The 20,012-nt window shown below is 46.6% G+C and overlaps 1 protein-coding gene across 1 annotated transcript in view; it reads right to left on the bottom strand.

Annotated features, from left to right (window-relative positions):
* The window catches only part of PIWIL2 (piwi like RNA-mediated gene silencing 2), a 72,123-nt gene extending 69,643 nt beyond the window's left edge, over window positions 1-2,480 (bottom strand). Inside the window, exon 1 of the mRNA XM_005657209.3 lies at window positions 2,126-2,480. The gene's annotated coding sequence lies outside the window, so the exon portion shown is untranslated. The remainder of the gene's footprint in view (window positions 1-2,125) is intronic.

The following is a 20,012-nucleotide window of genomic DNA, read 5'->3' as shown; positions in this document are numbered from 1 at the left end:
TATATTTTTTTACCCAAACAGCCTCTCAGAGAACTCAGTCCTGTAAGTTAACCACCAGTTACAGAAGGGCATATATGGGCATGATTTTGCTTTATAAGCAAGTTTATCGGTAACATAACCATATCATAAAATTTTTCTGTCCATAAATATTTATGGGTTTTGCTTTGGTTTGGGCCTCTCTTCTACCAGAGTCTGAATTTTTCTTCCAGTCTATTTTTACATTAAACTACTCCATCTCCTCGATTCCTTAGTTGTTTCTCTAAAACTTTATCCAATTCCTTTCTATAAAACTCTTCTTTAAAACTCTACCAGGAGTTCCCGTCGTGGCGCAGTGGTTAACGAATCCGACTAGGAACCATGAGGTTGTGGGTTCGGTCCCTGCCCTTGCTCAGTGGGTTAACGATCCGGCGTTGCTGTGAACTGTGGTGTAGGTTGCAGACGCAGCTGGGATCCCGCGTTGCTGTGGCTCTGGTGTAGACCGGTGGCTACAGCTCCGATTGGACCCCTAGCCTGGGAACCTCCATATGCCGCGGGAGCGGCCCAAGAAATAGCAACAACAACAACAAAAGACAAAAGACAAAAGACAAAAAAACAAAACAAAAAAAAAAAACTCTACCAAAACTGAGGTCTCCAGGGTACAAAGCCTTTTTGGTTTGAGCCTATGATTCCTGGTGAGTCTGACAGGTGACATTTAACACCTTTCCCCCCCAAGGTAACCAGGGATGCTGCTCTTCCCACCCCTCAAATCTCAGATCCACCAAGCCTCTTCAAAACCACTTTCTATGAGTTCCTGTCATGGCTCAGCGGAAACAAATCCGACTAGGAACCATGAGTTGCAGGTTCGATCCCTGGGCTCACTCAGTGGGTTAATGGATCCAGTGTTGCCGTGAGCTGTGGTGGAGGATGCAGACACGGCTTGGACCTGATGTTGCTGTGGCTGTGGCCTAGGTGAGCCACTGTAGCTCCGTATGGACCCCTAGCCTTGGAACCTCCATATGCTGTGGGTACGGCCCTAAAAAGCAAAACAAACAAACAACCCACACTTTATAATCTATAGACTTTAGCACTCCTTCTTTCAGGGACGCCCTTCATTGCCCCCACTCACCCCCGATCCCTGAAGAATCTTTAACTGACAAGCCTCTTCACAGCTTTTGTAAGCCTGTCTTAAACACTAGCTTCAGAGAAATCAGGCCATGCAGGGGAAAAAAAACAAAAAAACAAAAAAACAAAAAAAAAAAAAAACTGACATAAAATTCCTAAATCTATACTACAGGCAGAGTTCAGGATCTGGCAAAAACTTTTTAAATAAACTACTGTCTTTTACGCTAAAACAGGAAGACGTGCCTCCCTTCCTCAAAGACAATTCTCCCCTTTAATTGCTTAAATCTCCTTTTCAGTTAGCCTAGACTTTTCGTTCACACCTTCCCAACACCACTGGAAGAGCCTAACTGGTACAAACTGAGAAGCACTATAACACCTACTAATTACAAGATTTCTGGAACCTTCTTTCTCCACCCCTCTGGCACCTCCACCATCCCTTCTAGAGATTCAGGCACCTCTTCCAGAAGGTTCTCCCTTAACGTGGATTTTTCTCCTTGCATCAGTTAGCAGATAGTTAGCGACTACACAAGCCAACCAAGAAGAGTCTCAGGACCAGTGCGGCCTACTCTTCTCCCTCCTCCAGGTGTGAGCTGCGGGCCTGAGCCTGTGGGGCTCAAGCACATCCTCTGCTCCTTTGACTCCGGACCAAGTGCATGCCCTGAACCAGACTCCGCCCACCATTTCTATCCAATGGTCCTGCCCACCTGTCTGTCCAAGTAACGCTCACGCTCACGCCCACTCTCCCCCAAACCTACGAGCAGCCTCCCTCCTTCAGCCACCACCATTCCACCTTCTGGAGGTTCGATGTTCCTCCTACACACCTGGCCTCGTAGAACGACTTCCCGCCCTCAGCCCAGGCCCCATCCCGGGACCTACAGTCCTCGCGCTTCCCAGGAGAGAGGGGAGAGGTCAGGGGAGGGTTCCAGCAGGCGCGAGGGACTCCGGCTCACGAGCATGAGCTGGAACAATTGCGCACCTGGCCTGTGGCCTCCCTGGCCTTCCACACCCGCACCCTTTTCCTCACCAGCACTCCAAAGCTCGCGCAGCTCCGCGGAGGGCTCAAGAAAACGCTGCGCTCAAGGGTCGCACCACACCACGCGCCCACAGACTCAGACTCCCAAGTTCCGGTCCTCTCGCGGGGCCTCAGGGAGTAAACCCATTGGCCAAACGATATGTCACTCACAAGAGTCAGCCGTCTCATTGGCTCTTCTGCACAGAGCACCTCCTTCTCCCTCTCTAGCGGATTCATCCTCGACGTTCCCTACAAAGGGGTGCTGATAGTTGGAGCCCGGAAGTAAAAAGCGTTAAAATCGTTAAAATCCGTTACATTCTGGACTCCCCATCATGCCTCAGTACTAATGAGCCCAAACCAACCAGGAACCATGAGAATGCGGGTTCGATCCCTGGCCTCGCTCAGTGGGTTAAGGATCCAGTGTTGCCACACGCAGTAGTGTAGGTGGCAGATATGGCTGGAATCTGGCTTTACTGGGGCTGTGGAGTTGGCTGGCAGCTGCAGCTCTGATTTGATCCCTAGCCAGGGAACTTCCAAATACCAGAACTTGTGCCATAAAAATAAACGGAAAAATTTTTTTTTTTTTTTTAACATTTGTTATATTTTGGAATTCCCCTCGTGGAGCAGTGGTTAACGAATCTGACTAGGGGCCATGAGGTTGCAGATTCGATCCCTGGCCTTGCTCAGTGGGTTAGGGATCTGCCCGTTGCTGTGAACTGTGGTGTAGGTTGCAGATGCGGCTCAGATCCCATGTTGCTGTTGCTGTGGCTCTGGCATAGGCCGGCGGCTACAGCTCTGATTAGACCCCTAGCTTGGGAACCTCCATATGCCAAGGGAGCATCCCTAGAAAAGGCAACAAGACAAACAAAAAAAACCTGCATTCGTTACATTTTGAAGATCCCAACTCCCTTGCTGTGAGCAACTCCTGTAAACAGATTTAGCTTCCATGCTCATGTTGAAATTGACTTGACCCATCCTTCCCAGTTAAAGGAATAAGAATATGGGTGGTGAAGAGGAAAGAGTAAGCTTGAGTTAACATTTGAACATATGATTATGTGATCTCTGCACCTCACTGTCTTTACATATAAATTTGGAATAAAATCGTCCATTCATAGGGTTGTACAGAAACATACATACATTAATGAGATGATAAGTGTAAATACTTCACACAAGGAGAAGACTGCCTGCAATAAATGTTGCCTATCATTATTTCTTGATACTTGAATCTGTGAACCAAGAGCTTTCTTCGAACTATGTAAAAGCATACTGCAATTACAGTATATTTTCCAAGGAAATAAAGATTTCTCTCCCTCCAATCAGTTTGGCGAATAACCACACCCTTCTCCAATCTCATGTCTTCTGAGATGGTTGGGGTGAGGCTTCCAGAGACCACAGCTGATGCTGTGGTGACATGCAAATGCTCTGTATGGAATAGCGCTAGCTATTTCCAAGCCTCACCTATCTCATACCTTGTTTCAATCCATACATTCAAGGACTCTGTTAGGTTTGCTGAGGGAAGAACATACAAGGCCAAGCTGGTAAAGTAAGAGAGATTTATTAAGGTATCAGGGGTGGGGGCATGGGCTGAGCTCAAGATGGTGGCAGCCCTGACTGTGACGAAGTGCCAGGCTTATAAAGGATCTGTAGCGGGAATCTGTGGCTGGAGTTCTTGGCAGGAATTTGTGGCCAGAACAATGAAGGGGGGGGGAGGTCTAGGGAGGGGTAGGCCTCAAGTCCCACAGCAGAGGGCAGTTAACCCTTGTAGATGGTTAATCTATGCAGGTAGTTGTTTTCCACAGGCCATAGTTTCTTGACAGGTAGAAAATCTGCCTCTCAAAGGCACAGGCAAATTCCTCCTGGAATGACTTCCTTTAAGGCCATCAAAAAATTTCCCTCACGGAGTTCCCATCGTGGCGCAGTGGTTAACGAATCCGACTAGGAACCATGAGGTTGCGGGTTCGGTCCCTGCCCTTGCTCAGTGGGTTAACGATCCGGCGTTGCCGTGAGCTGTGGTGTAGGTTGCAGACATGGCTCGGATCCTGCGTTGCTGTGGCTCTGGTGTAGGCCAGTGGCTACGGCTCCAATTCGACCCCTAGCCTGGGAACCTCCATGTGCCACGGGAGCGGCCCAAAGAAATAGCAAAAAGACAAAAAAAAAAAAAAAAAAAAAAAATTCCCTCAATACTTACAAGCCTCTTCCCTGAGACCTTAGAGGCCATGCATGTCATGTAAGACTGGAATGGAGTTTGTGGGCCCTGTTTTTTTGTCTGTCAGGGGAAGCCTGGCTTATAAAATGACTGCAAGAATGGCACGTCCTTTCCTGGTCTCAGGTCTAGATTAGTGTATAGAGTAGACATGGGAAGGGGACATGGACCCTCACTGTGCTCAAGACTCCATTAGCAACTTCCCTCAGGGGCATGTATTGGGGTTGACAGGGGCATGTGGACAAGTCTTTTAACTCAAATTGAGTGGGAGCATGATGTTGAGCTATGGAATGGATGGAGGTATCCCATCCCCTGAGTGAAACAATGGAGGCTGCTGAGCAAGGAGGTGGGAGGGCTCAGATATAGAAGAGAGAAGCATAAAGGAGGCTGTGGATTTAGATAAAATGTCTCTGCCGAATTGGGGTTGGGTACTGAGGTAGTATCAGGAAAGAATGGCTGAAGGGTGTTCCTGAAGAGAGTGGGTGTTGTTAAGGGTTTGGAGATTAGGCCATCGCCCCCCATAATAGACACTTGAAAGGAGTGCATGGGGCCTATAAATTCAGGTAGTGTTGAGTAAGTGGCCCCTGTGTCAATAAGAAAAGAGATCAGTTTACCTGCAACTAGAAAAATTACCCAAGGCTCTGATGGAGTGATAGGCCTGGGGTGGGGGGCAGGGGCGGGCACCCTCAGTCATCTGTGGACAGGCAGGCCAAGGTGGCTTGGCAGGTTGAAGTTCTATGAATCAGGTCTCTCCACAGGGAGGATGTGGCCCTTCCCTGAGGGGGGATGGTCACAGTCGACCTTTCAGTGCCCTCTCTTGCCACATTTGAAATATAGGCCTGGGAGTTCCTATTGTGGCTTATCAGTTAACGAACTGGATTAGCATCCATGAGAATGCAGGTTTGATCCCTGGCCTCGATCAGTGGGTTAAGGATCCAGCGTTGCTGTCAGCTGTGGCAAAGGCTGGCAGCTATAGCTCCAATTCGACCCCTAGCCTGGGAACCTCCATATGCCGCAGGTGCAGCCCTAAAAACAAAAAAAGACTTCCTTCTGAGGAAGGGTCTAAATTTGTATATTTTTGGAGAGCCTCTGTTAAGTGGGGCAGGGTTTTCATCTGGGCCTTGGCTAATTTCTTTTAGTTTTTCATAGTTAACAGCTCTGTATGCCACCTTCTAGAGTCCTGCTATGAGGCAAGTTACCATGTGTCTGTGGCCTGGGGAATCTACCTGATAGTCCCCGTCTGGATCCTGCCTGGGGATTGCTGCTGCCCCTACTGGTGGTGGTTATCTTGGCGGTGGAGGTTGTCAGTGTGGACTTGAGCTGCTAACCAGATCCTCTGCTTTCCCTCGGGGGAGACGGTGGAGGATAAGATGATATAGACATCGCGTCACCTAAGGTTATGGGACTGATTGAGACATTCGAATTCCTTAATGTAGGTGAAAGGGTCAGAAGAGAAGGAGCCTAACCTTTTTTCAATTTGAGGGAGGCTGGACATAGGGACAGGGACATGGACCAAGACAATCCCTTCAGCTCCTGCAAGTTTCCCTAAAGGGAGTAAAGGAGCTGGTTGGGAGGAGGTGTCTTTGGAGGAAGGAGGTTGGGTCCAGCACCATGTCTGAGGAGGGGAGAAAAGGGGTTGGGATCTGGATTAGGATCAGGCGGAGCTGAGGAAGCTGAGGTGAGGAGAGGAGGATGAGTGCTGGTGGAAGAGCTGGCAGCACGGAGAAGGTTACGTGGGGAGGACGATGATCTGCAGGATCAAAGGACGAGATAACCAGAATCAGAGGGAGGTGGCTGTGAATGAAGGAGAAAAATTTGAAAGGTGGAGCAAGAAGAACAGAGGGAGGGTCAGGAGTGGAGGGTAAAGAAAGCCCAAACATAGGGAACTTCAAACCACCTGCCATTACGGCAACAAAAGTTATCAAGGTCATGCAAGATTTTAAAATCCAAAGTGCAATTTTGGGGCCATTGAGATCCATTATCCAATCTGCATTGTGCCCAAGCGGGATTATAAATTTAAAATAGTTGGACCTGGTGTCTCCTCTTAGTTGGAGCGCATCTAAATTTTGTAAGAGGCAGCCAAGAGGCATGTTCCCGGAGCAGTGGAGGAGGTGTTCCCCAAGATGAGAAGGAAAGAGAGGACTGAGAGGGGACGGAGGGTAAGTAAGGGAGTGCCACTCCTCAGGCTGGGCATCCCCAAGGTCTGAGTAGTGGCCCCAAGAAGAGAGAGAGGTTGTGCTCTGATGCGGGCGTTCCCAGGTCAGAGGAACCAGGGCCCAGTGGCCGTGGAGTCTTCTGACCTAGCGCTAGGATTTGTCTGAGAGGGTTGCACTCTGATGCATCAGAGGAACCAGGGCCCAATGGCTGTGCCGACAGAAGAACCAGAGAGGTGGCAATCACTCACCCAAGAATTAGGAGGCTGGTGTTGGCACTTTTCCATTGCGGAGTCCAAAATGGAAAAGTGCAACTCCCGGTTGGGCGTTGCTCCCTGGCTGGGCTCGAGAGGATTGGTGGGGAGGTGCCTAGATCAGGGACCCAGAGCTGGATGGGATCTGGAGGTTTGCCCAGGAAGAGCTGTCCCTGCCTGCTGAGCTCCGGGGTGCAAAACCAGAAGTTTTGGGCACCGCCGACCAGGTACCCATTCCCTCGCCATTCCCTCCCAGGTTTCAGCACCAAATGCTAGGTTTGCCAAGGGAGGAATGTGCAAGGCCAAGTTAGTAAAGCAAGAGAGATTTATTGAGGCATCTGAGGGGACGGGCTGAGCTCAGGATGGCACCAGCCCTGACTGTGAGGAGGTGCCAGGCTTATAAAGGATCTGTGGCTGGAAGGAGTTCATGGCGGGAACTTGTGGCAGGAATGATGATGGAGGAGGAGGGGAAGGTCAAGGGAGGGTAGGGGGTCCGAGTCCCATGGCAGAGGATAGTTAATCCTTGTAGGTGGTTAATCTATGCAGACAATTGTTTTCCACAGGCTATTTTCTCTCCCTGCCCAACTTGAGCATCCACATTCCCGGAAAGGGCAAAGATCTTATGCCAGGCTGTACCCATGTCCGAGGCGGGTCTCCAAGGTGAACAGCCACATTTGGGGCCGGGGGGCAAGGGGGTCTCCATTCTCCTGGGAACCTATCAGACTCTCTTCTCCTTTCCAAATTAGAACAGAATTTAAACATTATTGGAGCAGGAAAATTTCCAAAGCAGGAATCTAATTGGCAGGCTACCCCTTTGTTCTTTGTAGATGTTATTTTGTTTAACATTATATATAAATTCTTCTACCTTACAATCTACTTACAATGTTATGTCATAATAACACATATACTCAATTCTGTTGCCCATGCAAACATTTAATAGCAAGTGCACTTATTTTAGGGGAAGGATTCAGCAGATCTTCACAATAGCAATTCTCAGAAGAATTTCTGAAACTGTCAGTTTTGGAATCAAAACCAAGAGCATCATTATAGGAGTTCCCTTCATGGCACAATGGAAATTAATCCAACTAGGAAGCATGAGGTTGCGGGTTCGCTCCCTGGCCTCACTCAGTGGGTTAAGGATCCGCGTTGCCAAGAGCTGTGGTGTGGGTCACAGACATGGCTCAGGTCTGGTGTTCCTGTGGCTGTGGTGTAGGCTGGCGGCTACACCTCCGATTAGACCTGGGAACGTCCATATGCCCAGGTGTGGCCCTAATAAGACAAAAAGACAAAAAGACGAAAAAAAAAGCATCATTACAAAGGGCATACACATTGGGTTCCCTAGATTTTTATATCCTGTCACACAAGAGAAAGTGGCCTTGGTATAATATTTCTAGCCAATCCACATATAATGAATACCAGTTATTTCACTAAAGGAAAACCCACACGGTCTTGGTGTTGACTGAAGTTAACGGTGGTATAGGCTCTCTGAAGTATGGACACCTGCTTAAAATCTTTCAAATGCTAATCAACCTCTCCTGGAGTTTATATTCCCCAACAGGGCACTTCAATCAATAATTAACCATCCCTAGAATATGGGTTTAAAATAGCACACACATATTGTCCTGTTTAAAGTATTTGAAATTAGGAGTTCCCATTGTGGCGCAGTGGTTAATGAATTCGACTAGGAACCATGAGGTTGCCGGTTCGATCCCTGGTCTTGCTCAGTGGGTTAAGGATCCGGCATTGCTGTGAGCTGTGGTGTAGGTCGCAGACACGGCTTGGATCCCATGTTGCTGTGGCTCTGGTGTAGAGGGGTGGCTACAGCTCCGATTAGACCCCTAGCCTGGGAACTCGATATGCTGTGGAAGCGGCCCTAGAAAAGGTAAAAATAAAATAAAGTATTTGAAATTAAATTACATATGTTATCTCTATAACACCCAATTCTCTCCACTTGGCCTTGCCAGGCTCTAAAATTGAGGGTGAGAATGGCCTTGTAACTAAATACAATCTGGATTTTCCCAAGCAGTTGTGACATCAAATAGTCTGGCCTTTTTTGTTGTTGTTGTTCTTTTCTATTAGGTTACAGTTGCTTTATTTATTTATTTTTTTTCCACTGTACGGCATGGGGACCAAGTTACACGTACACGTATACATACTATTTCCTCCCATTGTTAGTCTGGCCTTTTGTCCCCAGTAAGTACTTCCATTCTGACCATATACTTTGATTTGCTGTTGCTATTATTGAGAAAATAGTCACTAGAGCCACAGCAAGATTAAGGGCAAAAAATGACATCTCTTTGGCCTAGAAACTATGGGCAGGATAGAATTGAAAATGAACCTATATCTATAGTACCTCTGGGTTCCAGGCAGAGGTAAATACAGACCTGTCCTGGAGAACTACACCCTCAACCTGGCCCTCAAACTTCCCAAACAAGAACTCACCAAAAAAAAAAAAAAAAAAAAGATAAAACACTTTAGGGTCATTATGTGTGGACTGTTTCGTTTGTTCGTTTTTGTTTTTTTTTTTTAGCTTAAATTAAAAAAACACAAATTAGGCTCAAGAAGAAGACAAACAAGAGTTCCCACTGTGGCACAATGGGATTGGTGGTGCCTCTTCAATGTCAGGACAAAGGTTCAATGCCAGGCGGGCCCAGCACAGTGGGTTAAAGGATCAGGTGTTGCTGCAGCTGTGGCTGGAATCTGACCCCCCGCCCTGGCCCATATGCCTTGGGGCATCAAAAAAGAGAAGAAGAAAAAAAAAGAAGACGAACAACCCAATTTTAACAACAGGCAAAAGATGTGAACTGATCTTTCACCACAGAGGATACAGATGGCTAAAAATCACATGAAAATGTGCTCTTCACCATTAGTCATCAGGGAAATGCAAACTAAAACCACAAAGAGCTGTTTCACACCCACTAGAATGGCTGTAATAAGTTAAGACAGATAATAACTGTGAGGGTATTTTATGTATCAATTTGACTGAGCCACAGGTACCAAGATATCTGGTCAAACATTATTCTAAGTGTTTCTGGGAGGGTGTTTTGGATGAAATTAACATTTGAATTGGGAGACTGGGCGAAAGAGACAGCCTCTCTAAGGTAGGTGGCCTCACTTGACCAGTTGAAGGCCTAAGACCAGAAAGCTCACACTCTCTGGAATCAGAGAAAAATTTTCTTAGCTGACTGCTGTGATGTGAAAAATGTTCTTTTCCTGCCTCTGGACTCAAGCGAAAACACTGGTTCTTGGAGTTCCCTGGTGGCCTAGCTATTAAGGCTCTGGCATTGTCATTGCTATGGCTCAGGTCACTGCTGTGGCATGAGTTTGATCCCTGGCCCAGGAACTTCTACATGCCACAGATGGAGCCAAAACAAAACAAAACACTAGTTCTTGGAGTTCCCGTCGTGGCTCAGTGGTTAACGAAGTCGACTAAGAACATGAGGTTTAATCCCTGGCCTTGCTCAGTGGGTTAAGAATCCAGTGTTGCCATGAGCTGTGGTGTAGGTCATAGATGCGGCTCGGATCCCGTGTTGCTGTGGCTCTGGTGTAGGCCAGCAGCTACAGCTCCAATTAGACCCCTAGCCTGGGAACCTCCATATGCCCCAGGAGCGGCCCTAGAAAAAGGAAAAAGACAAAAACCAAAAACAAAAACAAACACTAGTTCTTTCTGGGTCTTAAGCCTGCTAACCTTCAGACTAGAACACCACCATTGGCTCTCTTGCAACTCCAGTTCCCAACTCATTCTGAAGATCTTGAGATTTGTCAACCTCCCTAATACATACCACAATCCTTTATTATATATGTATTTTATATATGCATATATAAAATATATACATGGCTTTATATATCTCTATCTATCCTAGTGGTTCTGTTTCACTGGAGAACCCTACTAATATAGATTTTGGTACCATAAAGTAAGGTAAAAATGTGGAATTCATAAAAATGTGGAAGTGGCTTTGGAACTGGGGGATGGGTACAAGTGGAAGGTTTTGAGGTATGCGCTACAAAATGCCTAGTTTCCCTTAAAGGAACTATTTGGAAAAGGATGGATGTTAAAGTTGTTTTTTTTTTTTTTTTTTTTTTTTTTGTCTTTTTGCCTTTTTCTAGGGTCGCTCCACAGCATACGGAGGTTCCTAGGCTAGGGGTCTAATCAGAGCTGTAGCACTGGCCTACGTCAGAGCCACTGCAACGCCAGATCTGAGCCGAGTCTGTGACCTACACCACAGCTCGCGGCAACGCTGGATTCTTGACCTACTGAGCAAGCCAGAGATCAACCTGCAACCTCATGGTTCCTAGTCAGATTCGTTAACCACTGAGCCACGACGGGAACTCCTAAAGGTGCTTTTGATGAGGTGGTTGACTTAAAAAAAATGCACAGCCTGAAAGTTGAGAGTTAGGTTTTATTTGGGCTGAAATTAGGACTTAAGCCCAGGAGACAGCATCTCAGGTAACCCTGAGAAACTGCTCCCAGAGGCAAGGGGGGAAGCTAGGATATATGGGTTTTGCAACAAAGGGAAGGTAGTTGTAGGAATAAAAGGTTTACAGATAACTAGATTTACAGAGAACCTGTTTCTATAGGAAGATGTAAAGGTCTGGGCTTACTGGAATCACTCCTTTGGTGTTCTCCTCAGCTGTGGGCCAGTCTTTGTTTCTTTTCTTTTTTTTTTTTTTTTTTTTTTTTGTCTTTTTGCTATTTCTTTGGGCCGCTCCTGCGCATATGGAGGTTCCCAGGGTAGGGGTTGAATCGGAGCTATAGCCACTGGCCTATACCAGAGCCACAGCAACTCGGGATCCGAGCCTCGTCTGCAACCTACACCACAGCTCACGGCAATGCCAGATCCTTAACCCACTGAGCAAGGGCAGGGACCGAACCCGCAACCTCATGGTTCCTAGTCGGATTCGTTAACCACTGCGCCACGACGGGAACTCCCAGTCTTTGTTTCTTTCCTGAGTTCCCTCAGGACTCACTGGCCACCCTTGAGAGTGGCTGTTCTCACAGATGACCACGACATCTTTTGTTCTGTCCACTAACTACAGCCCAGGAGGCAGTATTTCAGACAGAGGAAAGAGGAAAGGGCGAGTATCAAGCTCTAAGTCCTAAAGGTGAAGGGGGAGGTGCACGCAGCCAGAAACGCGTTTTACAGGAGGAGTCTGCTGCTGGTCTCGGGAAGGTTACTTCTAGTCGCGGACACCAGTCATCATTGAAGGATTTTAGTGTTTTTCTAGCTATGAGGAGGTGCAAGAACTGGGCTCATCATATCTCCTAAAAATCTGAAGACTTGTTCTTCCCGTTTTCCCTGAGCACAGAGTGCCTCACTCCTGGTCTCCACGCTGAGCTCTGCTCAGGGGGTGCAGCTGCAATTTTTCATGCTTTGCTCCATGTAGAGGCTGATGCAAGTGCCAAACTCCAGTTCATAAGGTCTCAGTCTGAAATGAGGAAGGTATTATTGGAAACTGGAGAAGAGGTGATCCTTGTTATAAAGGAGCAAAGAACTTGGCTGAATTATAGTCTAGTGCTTTGTGGAAGGTAGAACTCACTTGGATTTTTTTTTTTTCTCCCTGTTTTTTTATGGCCACACCCAAGGCATATGTAAGTTCCCAGGTTAGGGGTTGAACTGGAGCTACAGCTGCTAGCCTAGCCACAGCCACAGCAACACAGGATCCAAGCCGAGGCTGAAACCTACACCATAGCTCACAGCAATGCTGGATCCTTAACCTACTGAGGGAGGACAGAGATCCCAGTCAGGTTCGTTACCGCTGAGCCACAACGGAACTCTGAACTTGGATATTTAGCTGAAGAGATATCTAAGCAAACTTTTGAGGTGTAACCTGGCCTCTCCCTTCTCCTAATAGTGAAACCAAGCAGGGCCCTGTGGGGCTCCTGGGCACAAGCCTTTCTGTGTCCTCCATTTCTTGTTTTTAGGGAATAAGCTTCAGCCCCCATAGCTTGCCTGAGTTCCAAAGGGCAGTTGCTAGTCAGGGAAGGGAGGGGATGCAGAGACAAGGGAGGAGCAGTCAAGAAACAACAGTGCAGTAAATAACCAGCCCCAGGAGCTGGTTCCTCCTCAAGGAATATACATAACAGTATTTTTGAGCTCTTCTGCAGAACTAAGACTCCAACAATTGAAAATAAGAGGTGGACCACCAGAACCAGTCCTGGGGCCATTAAACACTAATTCTGAAGATGCAAGCTTGCATCTATCCTGATCCTTTTTTTTTTTTTTTTTTTTTTTTGGTCTTTTGGCCATTTCTTGGACTGCTCCTGTGGCATATGGAGGTTCCCAGGCTAGGGGTCGAATTGGATCTGTAGCACTGGCCTACGCCAGAGCCACAGCAATGCAGGGATCCAAGCCACGTCTGCAACCTACACCACAGCTCACGGCAACGCCGGACCCCTAACCCACTGAACAAGGCCAGGGATCGAACCCAAAACCTCATGGTTCCTAGTCGGATTCGTTAACCACTGAGCCACGACAGGAACTCCTCTACCCTGATCCTTATCTGTGGCCCTATTTTCTACTCCCAAACTATAAAATCACTTCCTATTCTCTCCCAAAGGAGGGCACAGTCTTTAGGGCATTAGCCTGTTGTGACCTCCTTTGCCTGGCAAAGTAATAAAACTATTTTTTTCTCCTTCACCCAAAATTCTGTCTCCGAGTTTTTATTCAGCACTGGTGGACCAAGGCCGAGTATTTGCAAAAACAGTGAAATGCAAGAGGAGAAAGACAAATTGAAAGATGAAGCAAAAAAAAAAAAAAAAAAAAAAACCAGAATTTTTAAAGATTTGGGAAATTCTCAGGCTATTTCTATTGCAAAAGTGAGAAAATTTGTTCTGGAGAGAACACCCAAGGGTGTGGCTAGACAGTCACTCCATTTCGAGATTAATCATGATTAACTATGGAGTTAATCCGCCATCTCAGCAGAAGTAAGGAGCAAAAATGAGATTATACTGCCAGTGTGCACCAAAGGGAGCAGAGGCTGGATGAAATAAAGGAAGGTTTTCTAAAGGATGGCTTTTGGACTTCTGGGATTCTATAGGACAGGATAATAGAGCTTGATCCTTTAAGAAAAGGGAAGAATAACCCTAAAGATGATTCAGCCATCCCTAGGGCTTCCACTGCCACCACAAGGCTCCAAGGCAGAGTTACTTCCTCTTCTCAGCTTCACAGAATGTTGCCTCAGGATGAATCATATCTCCAGGCTTACTCATACCTGATTCAGATGAGGTCTAGATGAAACTCTGGCCTTAAAATGGGTTAAAAGTTGGGGGAGCTATGGGGATGGGGTGAATCATTTTTTGGTGAGAAGACAGGATGTTATGAACTGAATTCCCCCCCCCCCCCAAGATTCATATGATGAAAGCCAACCCCCGTCACGGTTTGGAGACAGGGCCTAGAGGGAGGCAACTAAGGTTAAATGAGGTCATAAGGGTAGGACCCTACTCTGAGAGTATTGGTGTCCTTATAAGAAGAGGACACCAGAGATCTCTCTTTCTTTCCCAGTGAATAAAGAGGAAAGGCGGTGTCAAAATACAACAAAGAAGGTGGCTGTCTACAAGCCAGGCAGAGAGCCCTCACCAGAAACCAAATTTGCCAGCACCTTGACCATGGACTTCTAGCCTCCAGAACTGTGGGAAAATAAATGTTTGTTGTTTAAATCACCCTTTTTGCAGCATTTTGTAATGGCAGCCCTAGCTGATTCATACAAAATAAATGTCAGCAAGGATGCCGTACTGTAAATGCCTGACATTAAGCTTTTGGGATTGTAATTCAAGTGCCTGATTTAAGCTTTTGATTGCCAAGACACCCATTTCAAAGACATCCCTCTCAAACATATTGCCAGCTAAATGACTAGATAAGGAACCAGGCCGCCTCCACTCATGAACTCCCCTTTTAGAGAGCCCGGGGTGACCCTGACCTCCTGAGTGCTCCTGCTCTTTCCTCCCCTGCCCTAATTCCTGCTCTTAAGATTCATTCATTAACCTATTCATTTTGAGGTAGTGGGGCCTGGAGGCTTTTCTTTTTTCCTGTCTGTCTGTCTGTCTTTTTAGGGCTGTACCTGCAGCATATGGAGATTCCCAGGCTAGGGGTCAAATCAGAGATGTAGCTGCCAGCCTACACCACAGCCATGAGGCTTTTATTTCTTGACTGGTTCACAGCATGGTAGGCAGGCCCACTATGGGGCCACCTCGGAGGCCACTTCATTGTGCCCCTGGCCTGTGGCCATGAATACCTCCCTCTGCTCCCATTGGACGGAGTAGCTGCCACTCTGGCTCAAACTCCTTCACGCACTACCTGTGGTTCACATGCTGGCAGTAGTCCCATTGGGCTGCTGTGCTTGCAGGCTAGAAAGTCAGGGACGATGATAGGTTCCACCTGAGAAGTCCAATGAGCACAGTAATCTCTCTGCTGGAGCATCAACTGCACCTTGTTCATCTGCTGCTGAGTGGGCACCAACTCATGCTCCCTGCGCCAGGGGAAATCATAGTTGAGCAGGAAGATGGGCATCCATCCACAGTGGGCCAGCGGTCTCCACTGTTGCATCACCCAGGTAGCACCCAGTCAGGTGCACCCTGTGGCTGCTGTTACTGCAGGTTCCTGCAGCAGCCCGTGCTCTTAGGTTTTAAATTCACCAATGAAAATAAACGTGTAAAACCCTAGGCACCCCACTTTCAACCTTAATAAAGGCAGACATGTAGCTTCTCTCTTTCTCTGTTAGTTCGTTCTATCTATCTATCTATCTATCTATCTATCTATCTATCTATCTATCTCTCCATGATCTTACTGTGTGGCCATCACGCATTTCATGTACCCTCCAAGACTCACTTTTGCAAAATTCCCTAATGCTTCTTGCTGGAATGTGTCATGTAATCATAATAAGAACCACAAGAGTCAATCCAGTCACAACACTGGCTCAACACTGGCTCTGGCCATGTAAGCAGAGAGGTGAGGGTGTCCCCAGGGAAAGAGAACCAGGCATGGCTTTCTTGACATGAGAGAGGCCATTTTGGCCTAAGCCCCCCCCCCTTTTGTCTTTTTAGGGCCACACCTGCAGCATATGGAAGTTCCCAGGCTAGAGGTCAAATCGGAACTACACCTGCTGGCCACAGCCACAGCAATGGCAGGATTGGAGCCATGTCTGTGACCTACCCCACAGCTCATGGCAATGCTGGATCCTTATCCTACTGAGCAAGGCCAGGGATCGAACCTGAGTCCTCATGGATATTAGTCGGGTTCATTACCACTGAGCCACGACAGGAACTTGAAGGCCTAAGTCATTTTGTGATCTAAGCCTGGCCACAATGCTTGATCTTGAACAGGTCTCAGTAATCAATGATCTTAAGGAAACAAAGAAATGCAGGAACAGATAAAAGGTAGTTAAAACAATAGAGCAGTAATACAGTAGAGTCCTAGTCCCTCCTCAAGGGATATATATAATAGTATATCTCTGATGTGGAGGATGGAATGGTGACTTTGATCCTCCTGTCTCCAATTAACTACAGCTTGGACTCTACTGACCTTCGCCCCAATTCTATGCTGAATTCTCTGCTCAAGCCTTTTCATGAATATACACGTACTTTCAGTTTCAAACTTCCCCAAGCAGTTCCCGTTGTGGCCCAATGGTAATTAACCCAACTAGTATCCATGAGGACATGGGTTCAATCCCTGGCCCCGCTCAGTGGGTTAAGAATCAGGTGTTGCTGTGAGCTGTAGTGTAGGTCACAGACATGGCTCAGATCTGGAGTGGCTGTGGCTGTGGCTACAGTGTAGGCTAGCAGCTACATCTCCAATTTGACTCCTAGCCTAGAACCTCCATATGCCATGAGTGTGGCCCTAAAAAGACACACACAAACACACACACACACACACACAAAGCCTTCTTGATAGGCATTCCTACTTGACAGCATCACTATTAATAGGCTGAAACCAACACAAAACACATGTGCTAAAAACCAGAACCCTACTACTGGTGAGAATGTACAATGGTGCAGTACTTTGGAAAACATTTGGTAGTTTCTCAAAAAATTAAACAAAAAATGTCCTTTGGAACCTAAAAGTCCACTCTTTGGTAACTACCTAAGAGGAATTAAAACACATGTACCTAAAAAACTTGCATGCAAATCTTCATAGCAGCATTACTGATGAAAGCCAAAATCTGAAAACTGGAGTTCCCATTGTGGTGCAGTAGAAATGAATCCATGAGCATACGGATTCAACTCCTAGCCTTGCTCAGTGGGTCAGAGATCCAGGGTTGCCATGAGCTGTGGTGTAGGTCAAAGATGAGGCTCAGATCCTGTATTGCTGTGGCTGTGGCAGCTGCAGCTCCAACTTGACCCCTAGCCTGGGAACTTCCATATGCCAAAGACAAGGCCCTAAAAAGACATTAAAAAAAAAGACAATGGTAAATAAATCAGGGTCGTAGCTGTCTGCAGGGTATGGCCAACTCAGCAATCAGTTCAACTTAAAGGGCTTGCAACGGGGTATCTCCCTTTCTGAGGAAGCTCAAAGGTGGTTCTCCAGAGACAGATCATCTGTGTCCCTCCTTTTCCCATTCCCCCCATCCCAGGGACCAAAGTAGTCCCTCGCTGGTGCCTGAGTCATTCCTCTCGATCCACTGGGTCCAATTCCAATAACTACAAATTTACCATTTGTCACACCCAGACCTTTTGTCCAGAAAGATTCAATATGAGGGATAAGCTTATTTTTTATAAAATCTAATCAGCTGTGCCCCTAGTGTCTCAATTAAATTCCTTTTTTTTTTTTTTTTGTCTTTTTAGGGCTGGACCCAAGGCACATGGAGGTTCCCAGGGATCCAAACTGTGTCCTCATGGATATTAGTCAGATTCATTTTCACTGAGCCACAACAGGAACTCCTCCCTCATTAATTTTTTTATAGTAACCCAGGGCAAAAAAAGTACCAAAAAATTCCATTTATTAAGTTATCAGATCTAATTTAATACATATTTATGTTGTCACAACTTTGTGGCCATTCGAAAAACATACATATAAATTGAAAGAAAAATAACACTTTTTATTTATTGCCTTTTTAGGGCCATACCCTCAACATAAGGAAGTTCCCAGGCCAGAGGTCGTATCAGATCTACAGCTGCAGGCCTACAGTACAGCCACAGCAATGTCAGAGCTGAGCCGTGTCTACAACCTACACCATGGCTCATAGCAATGCCAGATCCTTAACCCACTGAGCAGAGCCAGAGATAGAACCCATGTTCTCATGGATACTAGTCAGGTTCATTACTGCTGAGCCAAGTTGGGAACTCCCATTCTTTTTTTTTTTTTTTTTTTTTTTTTTGTCTTTTTGCCATTTCTTGGGCTGCTTCCGTGGCATATGGAGGTTCCCAGGCTAGGGAGCGAATCAGAGCTGTAGCTGCCAGCCTACGCCAGAGCCACAGCAACTCGCAATCTGAGCTGCATCTGCAACCTACACCACAGCTTGCGGCAACGCCGGTTCGTTAACCCACTGAGCAAGGGCAGGGATCGAACCCGCAACCTCATGTTTCCTAGTCGGATTCGTTAACCACTGCGCCATGACGGGAACTCCCTATTCTATTTTAAAATAGAATAGTCTTCCCTCATCTGAAGTGTCACTTTCTTTTCTTTTCTTTTCTTTTCTTTTTTTTCTTTTTTTGTCTTTTTGCCTTTTCTAGGGCCTCTTCTGGGGCATATGGAGGTTCCCAGGATTGGGGTTGAATCGGAGCTGTAGCCGCCGGCCTTTGCCACAGCCACAACAATGCCAGATCCGAGCCGTGTCTGCAACCTACATCATAACTCACGGCAACGTCAGACCCTTACCCCACTGAGCAAGGCCAGGGATTGAACCTGCAACCTCATGGTTCCTATCGGATTTGTTAACCATGGAGCCCCGACAGGAATTCCAGCAGTGTCACTTTCTACAGTTTTGGTTACCCTTGGATAACTGTCTTCTGAAAATGTTAAAGAGAAAATTCTAGGACTTCCTATTGTGGTGCAGTGGAAATGAATCTGACTAGTATTCATGAGGATGCAAGTTCGATCCCTGGCCTAAGCACGTCCAGGATCTGGCATTGCTGTGAGCTATGGTGTAGGTCACAGATGCTGCTTGGATCCCATGTTGCTGTGGCTGTGGTGTAGGCCGCCAGCTGTAGCTCCTATTTGACCCCTGGCCTGGAAATTTCCATATGTAGAAGGTATGGCCCTAAAAAGCAAAAAAAAGAAAGAAAAGAAAAAAATCATAAGTTTTAAATATATGTCATTAAATGAGTAGTGTGATGAAATCTTACACTACCTAATCTGTCCCATTCAGGATATGAAATATGAATCAACCCTTTGTCCAGTATATTCATGCTGTATACACTTGCTGCATTTAGTATAGGAAAACACAGTATATAAAGGGCTCAGCACCATCTGAGGTTTCAGACATCTACTTGGAACATATCCCGTGAGGATACATAATTAATTTCCTGGGATGTGCTGGGTGCTGTACAACTTCTCAAAACTTGGGTATGGACATACATACTTATTTCTTGTACCACACCAATAGTCACACAGTATTTGCTTTTTATCACGGCAGTGGCAGAAAACCCAACTTTCCAAAGATATGATATTATCAAAAGGATAACAAACATGGGAGTTCCTGTCGTGGTGCAGCGGAAACAAATCCGACTAGGAACCATGACGTTGCATCCGATCCTTGGCCTTGCTCGGTGGGTTAAAGATCTGGCGTTGCCATGAACTGTGGTGTAGGTAGCAGATGAGCTTGGATCCTGCGTTGCTGTGGCTGTGGCCTAGGCTGGCAGCTGTAGCTCTGATTTGACCCCTAGCCTGGGAACTTTCATATACCGCAGGTATATCCCTAAAAAGCAAAAAAAAAAAAAAAAAAAAAAAGGGATAACAATCTGATGTTGAAACCATGCTCTACCTTGGGCTAGCATGGGTCCATAGTTTCCTACAGATGGTATCATTGCGTTTACTTTTTAGAGCTACACCCGAGGCATATGGAGGTTCCCAGGCTAGGGGTCCAATCAGAGCTTTAGCCATTGGCCTATGCCACAGCAACGCCAGATCCAAGCCTCATCTGTGACCCACAGCACAGTTCACGGCAACATCGGATCCTTAACCCACTGAACGAGGCCAAGGATAAACCTGCGTCTTCATGGATGCTAGTTGGGTTCGTTAACCACTGAGTCACGACTGGAACTCTCCCATGAACATTTAAAATAGAACCGACCCTTGAACAACCTGTGGGGTTAGGGCCGTCAACCCTCGGCACAGTCAAAAATATGTGTATAATTT

This window comes from Sus scrofa, chromosome 14, assembly GCF_000003025.6.
Source record: "Sus scrofa isolate TJ Tabasco breed Duroc chromosome 14, Sscrofa11.1, whole genome shotgun sequence".
Taxonomy (NCBI): Eukaryota; Metazoa; Chordata; class Mammalia; order Artiodactyla; family Suidae; genus Sus; species Sus scrofa.
Note: the sequence above shows the minus strand (reverse complement) of the source record. Positions and strands in the feature narration are given on the sequence as shown.